At 44.7% G+C, this 15,017-nt stretch overlaps 1 protein-coding gene across 1 annotated transcript in view; it reads right to left on the bottom strand.

Annotated features, from left to right (window-relative positions):
• SMCO4 (single-pass membrane protein with coiled-coil domains 4) overlaps nt 1-11,673 on the bottom strand; it is a 40,127-nt gene extending 28,454 nt beyond the window's left edge. The window contains exons 1-2 of the mRNA XM_069969652.1: nt 11,543-11,673; nt 1,172-1,282 (exon numbers count right to left, since the gene is read on the bottom strand). The gene's annotated coding sequence lies outside the window, so the exon portion shown is untranslated. The remainder of the gene's footprint in view (nt 1-1,171; nt 1,283-11,542) is intronic.
• Between the last annotated feature and the right edge of the window lie 3,344 nt (nt 11,674-15,017).

The raw sequence follows: 15,017 nt of genomic DNA, 5'->3' as shown, positions 1-15,017 counted from the left end.
GCAACCCATTCCAACACTGCCTGCAACCTGGACCTTGTTTCTGTTAAATAACAAATCACAAGACTGTAAAGAAAACTAAAGCAAAAATCATAAGTTCTCATATTAGCACAAATATACTGTGAAAACAAAAACACATCAATGTCACTAAATAAACTCACTAAATAAGGGTGTTGGAATAACACAATAGAACTAGTGCAGAAAGTTACTCTCAAATTCCCATTGTGTTATGTCCCAACGTGTTTCGCCAATAAAATAAAGGAGTTCATCAGGGGACAAAACAAGACTATAATCACACCCATACAAAAAAATAAGATGACATAGCTTTAATAAATGATGCAATAAAATGTTATTCCGCTCTAACACAACTTTCATATGTTGCTGCCCATGGTTAGACCATGGTAACAATTCCTTCCATGCTTGTTATTATTTATTCAGTCTTCTTCCTCCAGTTCTGAGCTGCTGCTAATTTTTGCAACCACTTTGTGTTTATTTAAAGGGGTACTCTGGTGTCAGAAAGTTATACAGATTTGTAAACTACTTTTATTTAAAACTCAGCTGCTGTATGTCCAGGAAGTGGTGTATTCCTTCCAGTCTGACACAGTGCTCTCTGCTGCCACCTCTGTCCATGTCAGGAACTGTCCAGAGCAACAGCAAATCCCCATAGAAAACCTCTCCTGCTCTGGACAGTTCCTGACATGGACAGAGGTGGCAGCAGAAAGCACTATGTCAGACTGGAAAGAATACACCACTTCCTGCAGGACATACAGCAGCTGATAAGTATGGGAAGACTGGAGATTTTTAAATAGAAGTAAATAACAAACTATATAACTTTCTGACACCAGTTCATTTTAAATAAATAATTTCTTAAAAGAGTACCCCTTTAAAAAAAAAAAATTCCTATATTTAGTTACTTAGAAGTTAAAAAAAAAAAAAAAAAAAAAGTAACATAAGTAAATAAATACATAAAAAGATGTCTCCAGGTTTTGCAGGTGGTTTGGCAGGACTATTCCTCTGGAAATGTAAAAATAAATTGACAATTGGGTGTAACCATTTACCATGTCAGTGGGGCGTGTCTGTAAACATTCTGTCACGGTCAGCACAGATTGGTCAGTATCAAAGTGTGTCTATTAAGAAGAAGAACGGTAACGCCCCTTTGACTATTTATTCATACCTTTTATAACTGAAGAACAACACAATACACATTCTAAACAATAAATGCTCCGGAATTGTATTTTTCACTGAGAAAACAATCTCCGAAAGGGACCCATAAGACGAGATGGCTCTGTAACAAGAAAGAAGATGATAAAATGTTATCACGATGGCCATTGAAATCAGAGAATCAATAGCTGGATACCTGCAGTTTGGGGCTTCGCTCTCCCCACTTTATAGGACACGTGTACAGTGTGGTTATTGTCTGGGAAATAATAAACTGAGGAAAATATGTGCTGTACGGGCTGCGGCGGGCTGGAATAGCAGAGCTGTGTGGGGTCTGTGAGGCGCAGAGCTGTGTGGGGTCTGTGAGGCGCAGAGCTGTGTGGGGTCTGTGAGGCGCAGAGCTGTGTGGGGTCTGTGTGGCGCAGAGCTGTGTGGGGTCTGTGTGGCGCAGAGCTGTGTGGGGTCTGTGAGGCGCAGAGCTGTGTGGGGTCTGTGAGGCGCAGAGCTGTGTGGGGTCTGTGAGGTGCAGAGCTGTGTGGGGTCTGTGAGGTGCAGACCTGCGGTGGGCTGGAAAAGCAGAGCTGTGTGGGGTCTGTGAGGTGCAGAGCTGTGTGGGGTCTGTGAGGTGCAGAGCTGTGTGGGGTCTGTGAGGTGCAGACCTGCGGTGGGCTGGAAAAGCAGAGCTGTGTGGGGTCTGTGAGGTGCAGAGCTGTGTGGGGTCTGTGAGGCGCAGAGCTGTGTGGGGTCTGTGAGGTGCAGAGCTGTGTGGGGTCTGTGAGGTGCAGACCTGCGGTGGGCTGGAGAAGCAGAGCTGTGTGGGGTCTGTGAGGTGCAGAGCTGTGTGGGGTCTGTGAGGCGCAGAGCTGTGTGGGGTCTGTGAGGCGCAGAGCTGTGTGGGGTCTGTGAGGTGCAGAGCTGTGTGGGGGTCTGTGAGGTGCAGAGCTGTGTGGGGTCTGTGAGGCGCAGAGCTGTGTGGGGTCTGTGAGGTGCAGAGCTGTGTGGGGTCTGTGAGGTGCAGACCTGCGGTGGGCTGGAAAAGCAGAGCTGTGTGGGGTCTGTGAGGTGCAGAGCTGTGTGGGGTCTGTGAGGCGCAGAGCTGTGTGGGGTCTGTGAGGTGCAGAGCTGTGTGGGGTCTGTGAGGCGCAGAGCTGTGTGGGGGTCTGTGAGGTGCAGAGCTGTGTGGGGTCTGTGAGGCGCAGAGCTGTGTGGGGTCTGTGAGGCGCAGAGCTGTGTGGGGTCTGTGAGGAGCAGAGCTGTGTGGGGTCTGTGAGGTGCAGAGCTGTGTGGGGTCTGTGAGGTACAAAGCTGTGTGGGGTCTGTGAGGAGCAGAGCTGTGTGGGGTCTGTGTGGCGCAGAGCTGTGTGGGGTCTGTGAGGAGCAGAGCTGTGTGGGGTCTGTGAGGCGCAGAGCTATGTGGGGTCTGTGAGGAGCAGAGCTGTGTGAGTTCTGCGAGGTGCAGAGCTGTGTGGGGTCTGTGAGGTGCAGAGCTGTGTGGGGTCTGTGAGGCGCAGAGCTATGTGGGGTCTGCGAGGTGCAGAGCTGTGTGGGGTCTGTGAGGTGCAGAGCTGTGTGGGGTCTGTGAGGTGCAGAGCTGTGTGGGGTCTGTGAGGTGCAGAGCTGAATCCAGGGAAGGACATCCACTGACACAGTGTAACAGGACACGGCTCTGCCTGTCACTATATTGATTGGTTGCCGGCACCTGTTTTCCCGTCCTCCATTACTAACACTTTCTTAAGGTGCGGATGGGTGACCTAGTTCTGTGCACTGTTTACAGCAACAGGCAATGTTATCGGTTTCACAAACAGTTTTTTTGTTGTTTTTTTGTATAGTTTTTGAGCCCTAAAAAATGGAAGTATAAAAGCAGGACCTTCCTACCTGGTGTCAGAAAGTTATACAGATTTGTAATTTACTTCTATTTAAAAAATCTCTAGTCTTCCAGTACTTATCAGCTGCTGTATGTCTTACAGGAAGTGTTGTATTGTTTCCAGTCTGACACAGTGCTCTCTATTCGATCGAACAGTATTTGCTAATCACTAATAAAATATATATATATATATATATATATATATATATATATATATATATATATATATATATATATAAAAAGAACTTCTAATGAGACGGCACTCCAGGATTAAAGTGAAAAAGCAAAGTGTTTTATTCACCCATCAGTTGCGACGTTTCAAGCTGCTTGAAAAAGATCTCATGGAGTAGATCGAAACGTCGCAACTGATGGGTGAATAAAACACTTTGCTTTTTCACTTTAATCCTGGAGTGCCGTCTCATTAGAAGTTCTTTTGTGAATTTGGGAGCCTTGGATCTGGCAACCTGGAACTTGTGCACCCACCTGAGCCTTGAGCCACACAGTGCCGTTCAGCAACCAACCATTCTGTCAGGGGTTATCCAGCGCTACAAAAACATGGCCACTTTTCCCCCCTACTGTTGTCTCCAGTTCAGGTGCAGTTTGCAATTAAGCTCCATTTACTTCAATGGAACAGAGTTTCAAAACCCCACCCAATCTGGAGACAACAGTAGGGGGAAAGTGGCCATGTTTTTGTAGCGCTGGATAACCCCTTTAAACAGGTTATCTAGGTTAGAAAAACATGTCTGCTTCCTTCCAGAAACAGCGCCACTCTTGTCCTTAGTTAGGGTGCGGTATTGCAGCACATTGCTATTGAAGAGAATGGAGCTGAGTTGTAATACCACATACAACCTGAGGACAGGGGTGGTGCTGTTTTTTTTTTTATGAATGTAGCATTAGTTAACCCCTTTAATTCAGCTGAGCATCTGACATTATGCAGGGATATTCAGGGATATACAGTGGTGCCTTGGATTACCAGCATAATTCGTTCCGGGGCTGTGCTTGTAATCCAAATCCACTCTTTAACCAAAGCAAATTTTCCCATAAGAAATCATTGATATGCAGACAATTGGTTCCACACCCCAAATATAATGATTTATTATTCTGAATAACATGTGAAACAGATGAAACAAACATTCAGAAACAGCAGAATCTGTGATATTATAAGTTACTGTACAGTAATGGAGAAGATGGGAAACACAAGGGCTGACAGAGACTGCAGGGAGCAGGAAGGAATGAGCAGGGCAGATGTGGGCACATACATGCAGCGCTCTCAGTCCGGGGAGAGAGGGGTTACAGCTATGCAGAGATTACCTCCACAGTCCTGTCCCCTGATGTAAGCCCCAGCCTGAAGTGGATCTGCTATGATTTGGAAGGTGAGGGAGACTTCCTGGGTCAGAGTACTGGGCTGTAGACCCCGCTATGCAGACCATGCCCCTCCTCCACTCGCCCTCCAACCCAGTACAGGGAGCTCTTAAACCAAAGCAATGCTCTTAAACCAAGTCACAATTTTGAAAAACTGTGAGCTCTTAAACCAAAACGCTCTTAAACCAAGTTACTCTTAAACCAAGGTACCACTGTACTACTGTACTATATGTAACATTGGGATACATGTCGGTAACATCCAGCAGCCTACACTTATCCCAATATAGTGTAATGTGCTGATCAGTGATAGGCAGAGCAGGGAGGACGTCATAGATCAGTCCAATACAACCTATCATACTGTCTACTAGTCAGTAATAAAGTGAAGGCGGCCATCTTAGATAAAGTAAAGGTCTCCCTGGTACTCAACACTTATAATGGGCAATATCTCAAAATAATATATAGTAAGAAAAATGTCCAATTTCTAGGGAACAATGTATTTTCTCTGTTTTTTTAGGTTACAAATAACTTCAAGATATATATATATATATACTAGAAAATGTACCCGGCGCTGCCCGGGTATAAAGTGTCAGTGTGTTAATTAGATTTGTTCTAAGGTGCCTAGGAGGCCAAGCTAAAGGTATTGTTTCATCTGAGTTAATCAGTGGAATTAGTGTATACCTGTAGTGCATAGCTGGAGGGGTTCTGTATACCCACAATGTATAGTTTTTAGGGGTCTCGCATATCTGTAGTGCATAGTTGGGGGGCTGTATACCTATAGTGCATAGTTGGGGGGGGGGGGGGTTCTGTATACCTGTAGTGTGTAGTTGGGGGGCGGCTGTATACCTGTAGTGTATAGTTGAGGGAGGTCCTGTATACCTGCAGTGTACAGTTGGTGAAGGTCCTGTATACCTGTACTGTATCGTTCGGGGGTCCTGTATACCTGTACTATATAGTTGGTGCTGTATACCTGTAATGTATAGTTGGTGGAGGTCTTGTATACCTGTAGTTTATAGTTTGAGGGTCCTGGATACCTGTAGTGTATAATTGGTGGAGGTCTTGTATACCTGTAGTATATAGTTCGGGGGTCCTGTATACCTGTAGTGCATAGTTTGAGGATCCTGTATAACTATAGTATAGAGTTGGTGGAGGTCTTGTATACCTGTAGTGTATAGTTTGGGGTCCTATATACCTGTAGTATATAGCTGGTGGAGTTCCTGTATACCTGTAGTATATAGCTTTGGGGTCCTGTATACTTGTAGTATAGAGTTGGTGAAGGTGCTGTATACCTGTATTATAGAGTTGATGTAGGTCTTGTATACCTGTAGGGTATAGTTTTGAGGTCCTGTATACCTGTAGTGTATAGTTTGGGCAGTAGTGGATTATAACAGGGGCGTTTCGGGCGGCAGCCCGGGGCCCTGAGCTCCTGGGGGGCCCATGACCACCCAAAAAGACTTATACTTTCAGTGGTGTACTGTCTCCTGGCTACACTTCTGCCATGATTTGCAAAAAAAAAAAATCAAGGTTTTTTTTTTATGGCAATTTTGCACAAATCAGGACATCATGACATTATCTGTCCTGTGCTATGAACGCCAGGCTAGTGCTGCCATAGTTACAGTGGGGTGGGGGGCCCAGGCTTGGTGAACAGCCCGGGGCCTATGGTAAAGTTAATCCGCCCCTGAGTTTGGGGTCCTATATACCTGTAGTATATAGTTGGTGGAGTTCCTGTATACCTGTAGTGTATAGTTTTGGGGTCCTGTATACCTGTAGTGTATAGTTTTGGGTCCTGTATACCTGTAGTATATAGTTGGTGGAGGTCCTGTATACCTGTAGTATATAGTTGGTGGAGGTCCTGTATACCTGAAGTATATAGTTGGTGGAGGTCCTGTATACCTGTAGTGTATAGTTTTGGGGTCCTTTATACCTGTAGTGTAAAGCTTTGGGTTCTGTATACCTGTAGTATATAGTTTTGTGGAGGTCCCGTACACCTGTTGTGTATAGTTTTGGGATCCTGTATACCTGTAGTGTCCTGTATACCTGCAGGGTTGTATTTACCCGTATGGCGGTGTTATCCAGTCACAGTATGGCAGTATTGGTCAGGTCTGATATGATGGTGTTATCCAGTCACAGTATGGCGGTATTGGTCAGGTCTGGTGTGGCGGTGTTATCCAGTCACAGTATGGCGGTATTGGTCAGGTCTGGTGTGGCGGTGTTACCCAGTCACAGTTTGCCGGTATTGGTCAGGTCTGGTGTGGCAGTGTTATCCAGTCACAGTATGGCGGTATTGGTCAGGTCTGGTATGGCAGTGTTATCCAGTCACAGTATGGTGGTATTGGTCAGGTCTGGTATGACAGTGTTATCCAGCACAGTATGGCGGTATTGGTCAGGTCTGGTGTGGCAGTGTTACCCAGTCACAGTTTGGTATACCTGTAGTGCCCTGTATATACATGTACTGTATAGATGGAGTAGGGGGCCCTGTATATACATGTACTGTATAGATGGAGTAGGGGGTCCTGTATACATGTACTGTATAGATGGAGTAGGGGGTCCTGTATATACATGTACTGTATAGATGGAGTAGGGGGTCCTGTATATACATGTACTGTATAGATGGAGTAGGGGGTCCTGTATATACATGTACTGTATAGATGGAGTAGGGGGTCCTGTATATACATGTACTGTATAGATGGAGTAGGGGGTCCTGTATATACATGTACTGTATAGATGGAGTAGGGGGTCCTGTATATATGGAGTAAGGGGTCCTGTATATATATGTACTGTATAGATGGAGTAGGGGGTCCTGTATATACATGTACTGTATAGATGGAGTAGGGGGCCCTGTATATACATGTACTGTATAGATGGAGTAGGGGGCCCTGTATATACATGTACTGTATAGTTGGAGTAGGGGGTCCTGTATATACATGTACTGTATAGATGGAGTAGGGGGCCCTGTATATACATGTACTGTATAGATGGAGTAGGGGGTCCTGTATATACATGTACTGTATAGATGGAGTAGGGGGTCCTGTATATACATGTACTGTATAGATGGAGTAGGGGGTCCTGTATATACATGTACTGTATAGATGGAGTAGGGGGTCCTGTATATACATGTACTGTATAGATGGAGTAGGGGGCCCTGTATATATATGTACTGTATAGATGGAGTAGGGGGTCCTGTATATATATGTACTGTATAGATGGAGTAGGGGGTCCTGTATATACATGTACTGTATAGATGGAGTAGGGGGTCCTGTATATACATGTACTGTATAGATGGAGTAGGGGGTCCTGTATATACATGTACTGTATAGATGGAGTAGGGGGTCCTGTATATACATGTACTGTATAGATGGAGTAGGGGGTCTTGTATATACATGTACTGTATGGATGGAGTAGGGGGTCCTGTATATACATGTACTGTATGGATGGAGTAGAGGGCCCTGTATATACATGTACTGTATAGATGGAGTAGGGGGTCCTGTATATACATGTACTGTATAGATGGAGTAGGGGGTCCTGTATATACATGTACTGTATAGATGGAGTAGGGGGTCTTGTATATACATTGTGACAATCTGGGGGTTACTCACTTGCTGGGATCGCCATCTCCTGGGCCTGAGACGGTTGGCACATCACAAATTGCAGTCCAGTCAGTGCTGTATGCTTTATACGGACCTCAGTCAGCTTTATTTATCCGTTCAAAAAACACAAGACATAGGCAACACTGCCAATAAAATAAAACCTAGGCCATCTAGCCACTGACTAACACCACAGCTTCCCTAGCTGTCACTTATGAGCCTAATGCTCAATATCACCAGCTCCACCGGTCTCACCCAGACTTCTTGTCTGCAGCTCCCACAGGCCTAGTGCTGCCTGTTCTCCCACACTGGGAGTCTTCACCTGCGAGCCATCACCTGGGAAGCTCTGGAGTCTCTAATAGAGCTCCACCAGGTGGTTTCAGAGCCTCATCAGCTCTAGGGCTGGAGTGGAGTATCTGGACCAGGAGCTCCACCTGAACTCCAATTCCCACTCCAGAGGCATAGAACTGCCTCTTACAGCCCCACCATGCCACAACATGTACTGTATAGATGGAGTACGGGGCCCTGTATATACATGTACTGTATAGATGGAGTAGGGGGCCCTGTATATATATGTACTGTATAGATGGAGTAGGGGGTCCTGTATATACATGTACTGTATAGATGGAGTAGGGGGTCCTGTATATACATGTACTGTATAGATGGAGTAGGGGGTCCTGTATATACATGTAATGTATAGTTGGAGTAGGGGGTCCTGTATATACATGTACTGTATAGATGGAGTAGGGGGCCCTGTATATACATGTACTGTATAGATGGAGTAGGGGGTCCTGTATATACATGTACTGTATGGATGGAGTAGGAGGTCCTGTATATACATGTACTGTATAGATGGAGTAGGGGGTCCTGTATATACATGTACTGTATAGATGGAGTAGGGGGTCCTGTATATACATGTACTGTATAGATGGAGTAGGGGGTCCTGTATATACATGTACTGTATAGATGGAGTAGGGGGTCCTGTATATAAATGTACTGTATAGATGGAGTAGGGGGTCCTGTATATACATGTCCTGTATAGATGGAGTAGGGGGTCCTGTATATACATGTACTGTATAGATGGAGTAGGGGGCCCTGTATACATGTACTGTATAGATGGAGTAGGGGGTCCTGTATATACATGTACTGTATAGTTGGAGTAGGGGGTCCTGTATATATATGTACTGTATAGATGGAGTAGGGGGCCCTGTATATACATGTACTGTATGGATGGAGTAGGGGCTCCTGTATATACATGTACTGTATAGATGGAGTAGGGGGTCCTGTATATACATGTACTGTATAGATGGAGTAGGGGGTCCTGTATATACATGTACTGTATAGATGGAGTAGGGGGTCTTGTATATACATTGTGACAATCTGGGGGTTACTCACTTGCTGGGATCGCCATCTCCTGGGCCTGAGACGGTTGGCACATCACAAATTGCAGTCCAGTCAGTGCTGTATGCTTTATACGGACCTCAGTCAGCTTTATTTATCCGTTCAAAAAACACAAGACATAGGCAACACTGCCAATAAAATAAAACCTAGGCCATCTAGCCACTGACTAACACCACAGCTTCCCTAGCTGTCACTTATGAGCCTAATGCTCAATATCACCAGCTCCACCGGTCTCACCCAGACTTCTTGTCTGCAGCTCCCACAGGCCTAGTGCTGCCTGTTCTCCCACACTGGGAGTCTTCACCTGCGAGCCATCACCTGGGAAGCTCTGGAGTCTCTAATAGAGCTCCACCAGGTGGTTTCAGAGCCTCATCAGCTCTAGGGCTGGAGTGGAGTATCTGGACCAGGAGCTCCACCTGAACTCCAATTCCCACTCCAGAGGCATAGAACTGCCTCTTACAGCCCCACCATGCCACAACATGTACTGTATAGATGGAGTACGGGGCCCTGTATATACATGTACTGTATAGATGGAGTAGGGGGCCCTGTATATATATGTACTGTATAGATGGAGTAGGGGGTCCTGTATATACATGTACTGTATAGATGGAGTAGGGGGTCCTGTATATACATGTACTGTATAGATGGAGTAGGGGGTCCTGTATATACATGTACTGTATAGATGGAGTACGGGGCCCTGTATATACATGTACTGTATAGATGGAGTAGGGGGTCCTGTATATACATGTAGTGTATGGATGGAGTAGGGGGTCCTGTATATACATGTAATGTATAGTTGGAGTAGGGGGTCCTGTATATACATGTACTGTATAGATGGAGTAGGGGGCCCTGTATATACATGTACTGTATAGATGGAGTAGGGGGTCCTGTATATACATGTACTGTATGGATGGAGTAGGAGGTCCTGTATATACATGTACTGTATAGATGGAGTAGGGGGTCCTGTATATACATGTACTGTATAGATGGAGTAGGGGGTCCTGTATATACATGTACTGTATAGATGGAGTAGGGGGTCCTGTATATACATGTACTGTATAGATGGAGTAGGGGGTCCTGTATATACATGTCCTGTATAGATGGAGTAGGGGGTCCTGTATATACATGTACTGTATAGATGGAGTAGGGGGCCCTGTATACATGTACTGTATAGATGGAGTAGGGGGTCCTGTATATACATGTACTGTATAGTTGGAGTAGGGGGTCCTGTATATATATGTACTGTATAGATGGAGTAGGGGGCCCTGTATATACATGTACTGTATGGATGGAGTAGGGGCTCCTGTATATACATGTACTGTATAGATGGAGTAGGGGGCCCTGTATATACATGTACTGTATAGATGGAGTAGGGGGTCCTGTATACATGTACTGTATAGATTGAGTAGGGGGTCCTGTATATACATGTACTGTATAGATGGAGTAGGGGGTCCTGTATATACATGTACTGTATAGATGGAGTAGGAGGTCCTGTATATACATGTACTGTATAGATGGAGTAGGGGGTCCTGTATATACATGTACTGTATAGATGGAGTAGGGGATCTACCAGTTATTACTGTGGATGTTGTGAGGCAGCTTCCCTAGCAACCATTGCTCCCTGTGATAATGAAAGCAGTAATCCTATTGGTTGCTAAGGCTCCAACTGCCGTGTCTGCTGCAGCTAATTCTATCACCTGTGTTTGCAGTGAGGAGATTTTCCCATTCATCTCTATGGGGCGCCACTCTTCCCCCTCCCCCTCCCCTCCTGTACATCTGGCGGGGACGGGACCTTCGCAATAACCTTCCCGGGCACCCAATGTATCTGTGTGCCAAATTTGGGGTCAAACGGTTCAGGCGTTTGGAAGTCTATAGAGGACAGACAGACAGACAGACTTTGATTTTTATGATATAGATATATATATATATATATATACAGTTTATATATAGCCTCATTAATTACTGTGATTATCTCTCATATATACAGCTGCGTACCATCTAAGGCATGGATGGGGAAGCTTCGGCCCTCCAGCTGTTGCAAAACTACAATTCCCATCATGCCTGGACAGCCAAAGCTTCGCTTTGGCTGTCCAGGCATGATGGGAACTGTAGTTTTGCAACAGCTGGAGGGCCGAAGCTTCCCCATCCCTGATCTAAGGCTTAATTACCAGACACTTACACACACAGTCAAGTATCCGTATCGCAGAAGAAACGTCTCCGCCATGGTTAATTGCTGTAAAGAAGGGCGCACGCTGCTCCAGACACTCCGCCATATTACTTAAGAGCGCGGCATGAAGTGGATCCATCGCCGGGTGAAACTGTACCTGGGGGAACTGAACGGACGGATAGGAAAGGGTTAATGTCATTATACAAGTGACAGTAGCTCCGAAATAGTTCAGCGTCTTATAATAATATAGATGTTCACCCATGTGCACTCAATGTACTAGTGAGAGAACGGCGATCCTGACTGCTCTGCCCGTCACTTATATTGGGATGAATGTATTCTGCTGCAGAACCTACATGTACACTAGCATTACATTATGTATATTGTCCCCTGAATATTCGCTCTCCTCGCCTGCATACTATTCCCAATAATAATTTCTGCTCCCAGTACTAAGGTGATGCAGCAGCGGAGAGCGCACAGAGGCAGCCTTGAGTTGTCAGTATCAATATTTATTTCTTATAAGGAAAATGTGTGCAGAGGGGCTGGAATATCATCCTGTACAAATAATAGTCACATCTGGATGAGCCAAACTAGAGAGTAAATAGTGAGAGTCAGGGGTGACATCTATAGGCTGCACAGCTATCCATTGTGTACCGCCTGGGGTTAGGCTTGCTCTCTACTGACACCTAGTGTTGCATTGTATATCGCATCCAGTTTATCAATGTGAAATGTTTAAAGTGAATCCGTCAGCTCCCGGGCCCTACCTGAGGTGCTGACAGTGTGCTGTAGCTGGCAGTCCCCTAGTGAGCATGGTGACTTTTTGGTAATTTTCCGTGCAGCGGATTATGTACAATCTTACGTCTCCTACTGCACTGAAGAGTCAAAAAAGAACTGTTTTTACCGCACTCTGGCACACCTCTCCACTCCTTCCTCCTCCCTCTTCTTCATGGATAATCTGCTGTTTTACAGTAAAAAAAAAAAGTGTAAAAAAAAAAGAAGTTTTTTTAAAGTATTAAAAAACCCTTATAAACCCCCTCCCAATAAAAGTTTAAACTACCCCCTCGCCCATTCTAATAATAAAAATATTAAAAATAAACATATTACATATCGCAGCGTGCGGAATTGTCCGATCTATTAAAATATAACTGTTCCCGCACGGTGAACGGCGTAAATGAAAAAAAACAAAAACGCACCAGGATTGCTGATTTTATTAAACTCTATAACCGTAAAAAATTTATAAAAAACAATCAAAATTTTTCTGTTACACCAAAATGATATTAATAAAATCTAGAGATTATGGCGAAATAAATATCACGGCAACCAGCCCTGTAGGTGGAAAAATAAAAGCGCTATGGCTCTTAGAAGGCGAGGAGGAACACTGCATTAATTCGACCCGGACATCCGGGCATCAAAGGGCTCTGTCTTGAAGGGGTTAAAGGGGAACTATCAGCAGGTTAGATGAATTCCTCTATTGCGCACAGGACTCTGTGGAGGAGGGTATGTCTCTTCCCTTACTCCGCGGTGGTGTTCCCTTGCTGTTAGCAGTGTAATCCTCTGTCCGGAGCACCGTTAGGAGCACTGCCCGCCCCCATCACTCGTACCAAGGATTACACTGCTAACAGCATAGGAATGGCACCGAGAGAAAAGGGAAGAGACTTAGATTCCAACCTGATTTTGTGGTATACAGTACGATGATGATGATGGAGTTTCTGACGTTGTCGCGGCTGAAGTTGATAGACTCATCCGACAACAGGAGGACAGGAGACGTAGGCCCCTCCTTCTTGACACTACTACCGCTGCACTTATTAGAACATAGAAGCACAGTTGCAGGAATTAAAGTGTCGCTGTCGTTATAACTTTCAAAATCTAAATCAGCAGTAGATGTGATATAAAGCAAGTTTGCTAATTACATTCATTATTTTTTTTTTAGTTATCATGGAAAACACGGCACTTCCTGTTTTCTACTCTTTTTTTTCTCAAAAAACAGGAAACAGTCAGAAAACAGGAAATCCTGTGTATCCCAGGCCATCTGAGAGTTCACAGAGAGAAGGCAGTCATGTGACTGATGGACACATTGAGCTGTGACTCTCTGTACTGGCCGGAATTCCTGTGTTTAGTCTGTTTTTTTTTTCCACGAGCAAAAGTCAGAAAATCTGCCTTCAGGAGACTGGACCTGGATACAGGTAAGTTTAGCTGTTATATAGCAGCCTTCAGGAGACTGGACCTGGATACAGTAAGTATAGCTGTTATATAGCTGCCTTCAGGAGACTGGACCTGGATTTCTAGTAAGTATAGCTGTTATATAGCTGCCTTCAGGAGACTGGACCTGGATACAGGTAAGGATAGCTGTTATATAGCTGCCTTCAGGAGACTGGACCTGGGTACAGTAAGTATAGCTGTTATATAGCTGCCTTCAGGAGACTGGACCTGGATACAGTAAGTATAGCTGTTATATAGCTGCCTTCAGGAGAATGGACCTGGATACAGGTAAGTATAGCTGTTATATAGAAGCATTCAGGAGACTGGACCTGGATACAGTAAGTTTACCTGTTATATAGCTGCCTTCAGGAGACTGGACCTGGATACAGGTAAGTTTAGCTGTTATATAGCAGCATTCAGGAGACTGGACCTGGATACAGTAAGTTTACCTGTTATATAGCTGCCTTCAGGAGACTGGACCTGGATACAGGTAAGTTTAGCTGTTATATAGCAGCCTTCTTGAGACTGGACCTGGATACAGTAAGTATAGCTGTTATATAGCTGCCTTCAGGAGAATGGACCTGGATACAGGTAAGTATAGCTGTTATATAGCAGCATTCAGGAGACTGGACCTGGATACAGTAAGTTTACCTGTTATATAGCTGCCTTCAGGAGACTGGACCTGGATACAGTAAGGTTACCTGTTATATAGCTGCCTTCAGGAGACTGGACCTGGATACAGGTAAGTTTAGCTGTTATATAGCTGCCTTCTTGAGACTGGACCTGGATTTCTGGTAAATTCAGCTTTGTTTTACAGCATGATAACAACAAATAAAATTATAAATTTATATTGCAAACTTGATTTATATCACACTTACTGTTGATTTCGATTTTGAAAGTTTTAACGACAGGTACACTTTAAAGGTACAACAAAATTACATTTACTGTTGCATTACCAGTATCTCTACTTACTACTGCTCTGCACAGTTCCTGACATGGACAGAGATGGCAGCAGAGAGCACTGTGTCAGACTGGAGAGAATACACCACTTCCTGCAGGACATACAACAGCTGCTAAGTACTGGAAGACTGGAGATTTTGTAATAAAAGTAATTTCCAAATCTGTATAACTTTCTGGTACAAGCTGATTTGAAAACATATTTTCCTCTGGAGTACCCCTTTAAGAAGCACAAAAATTGGCTTGAATGGGAAAGCTACCTCCAAAAGGTGGCGCTAGAGAGCAGCTTAGCCTATCCCACACAACCTGTTATATCATCGTATACAGAATTTTA

This window comes from Dendropsophus ebraccatus, chromosome 5 (assembly GCF_027789765.1).
Source record: "Dendropsophus ebraccatus isolate aDenEbr1 chromosome 5, aDenEbr1.pat, whole genome shotgun sequence".
NCBI lineage: Eukaryota > Metazoa > Chordata > Amphibia > Anura > Hylidae > Dendropsophus > Dendropsophus ebraccatus.
This window is presented reverse-complemented; position numbering and strand designations above follow the sequence as displayed.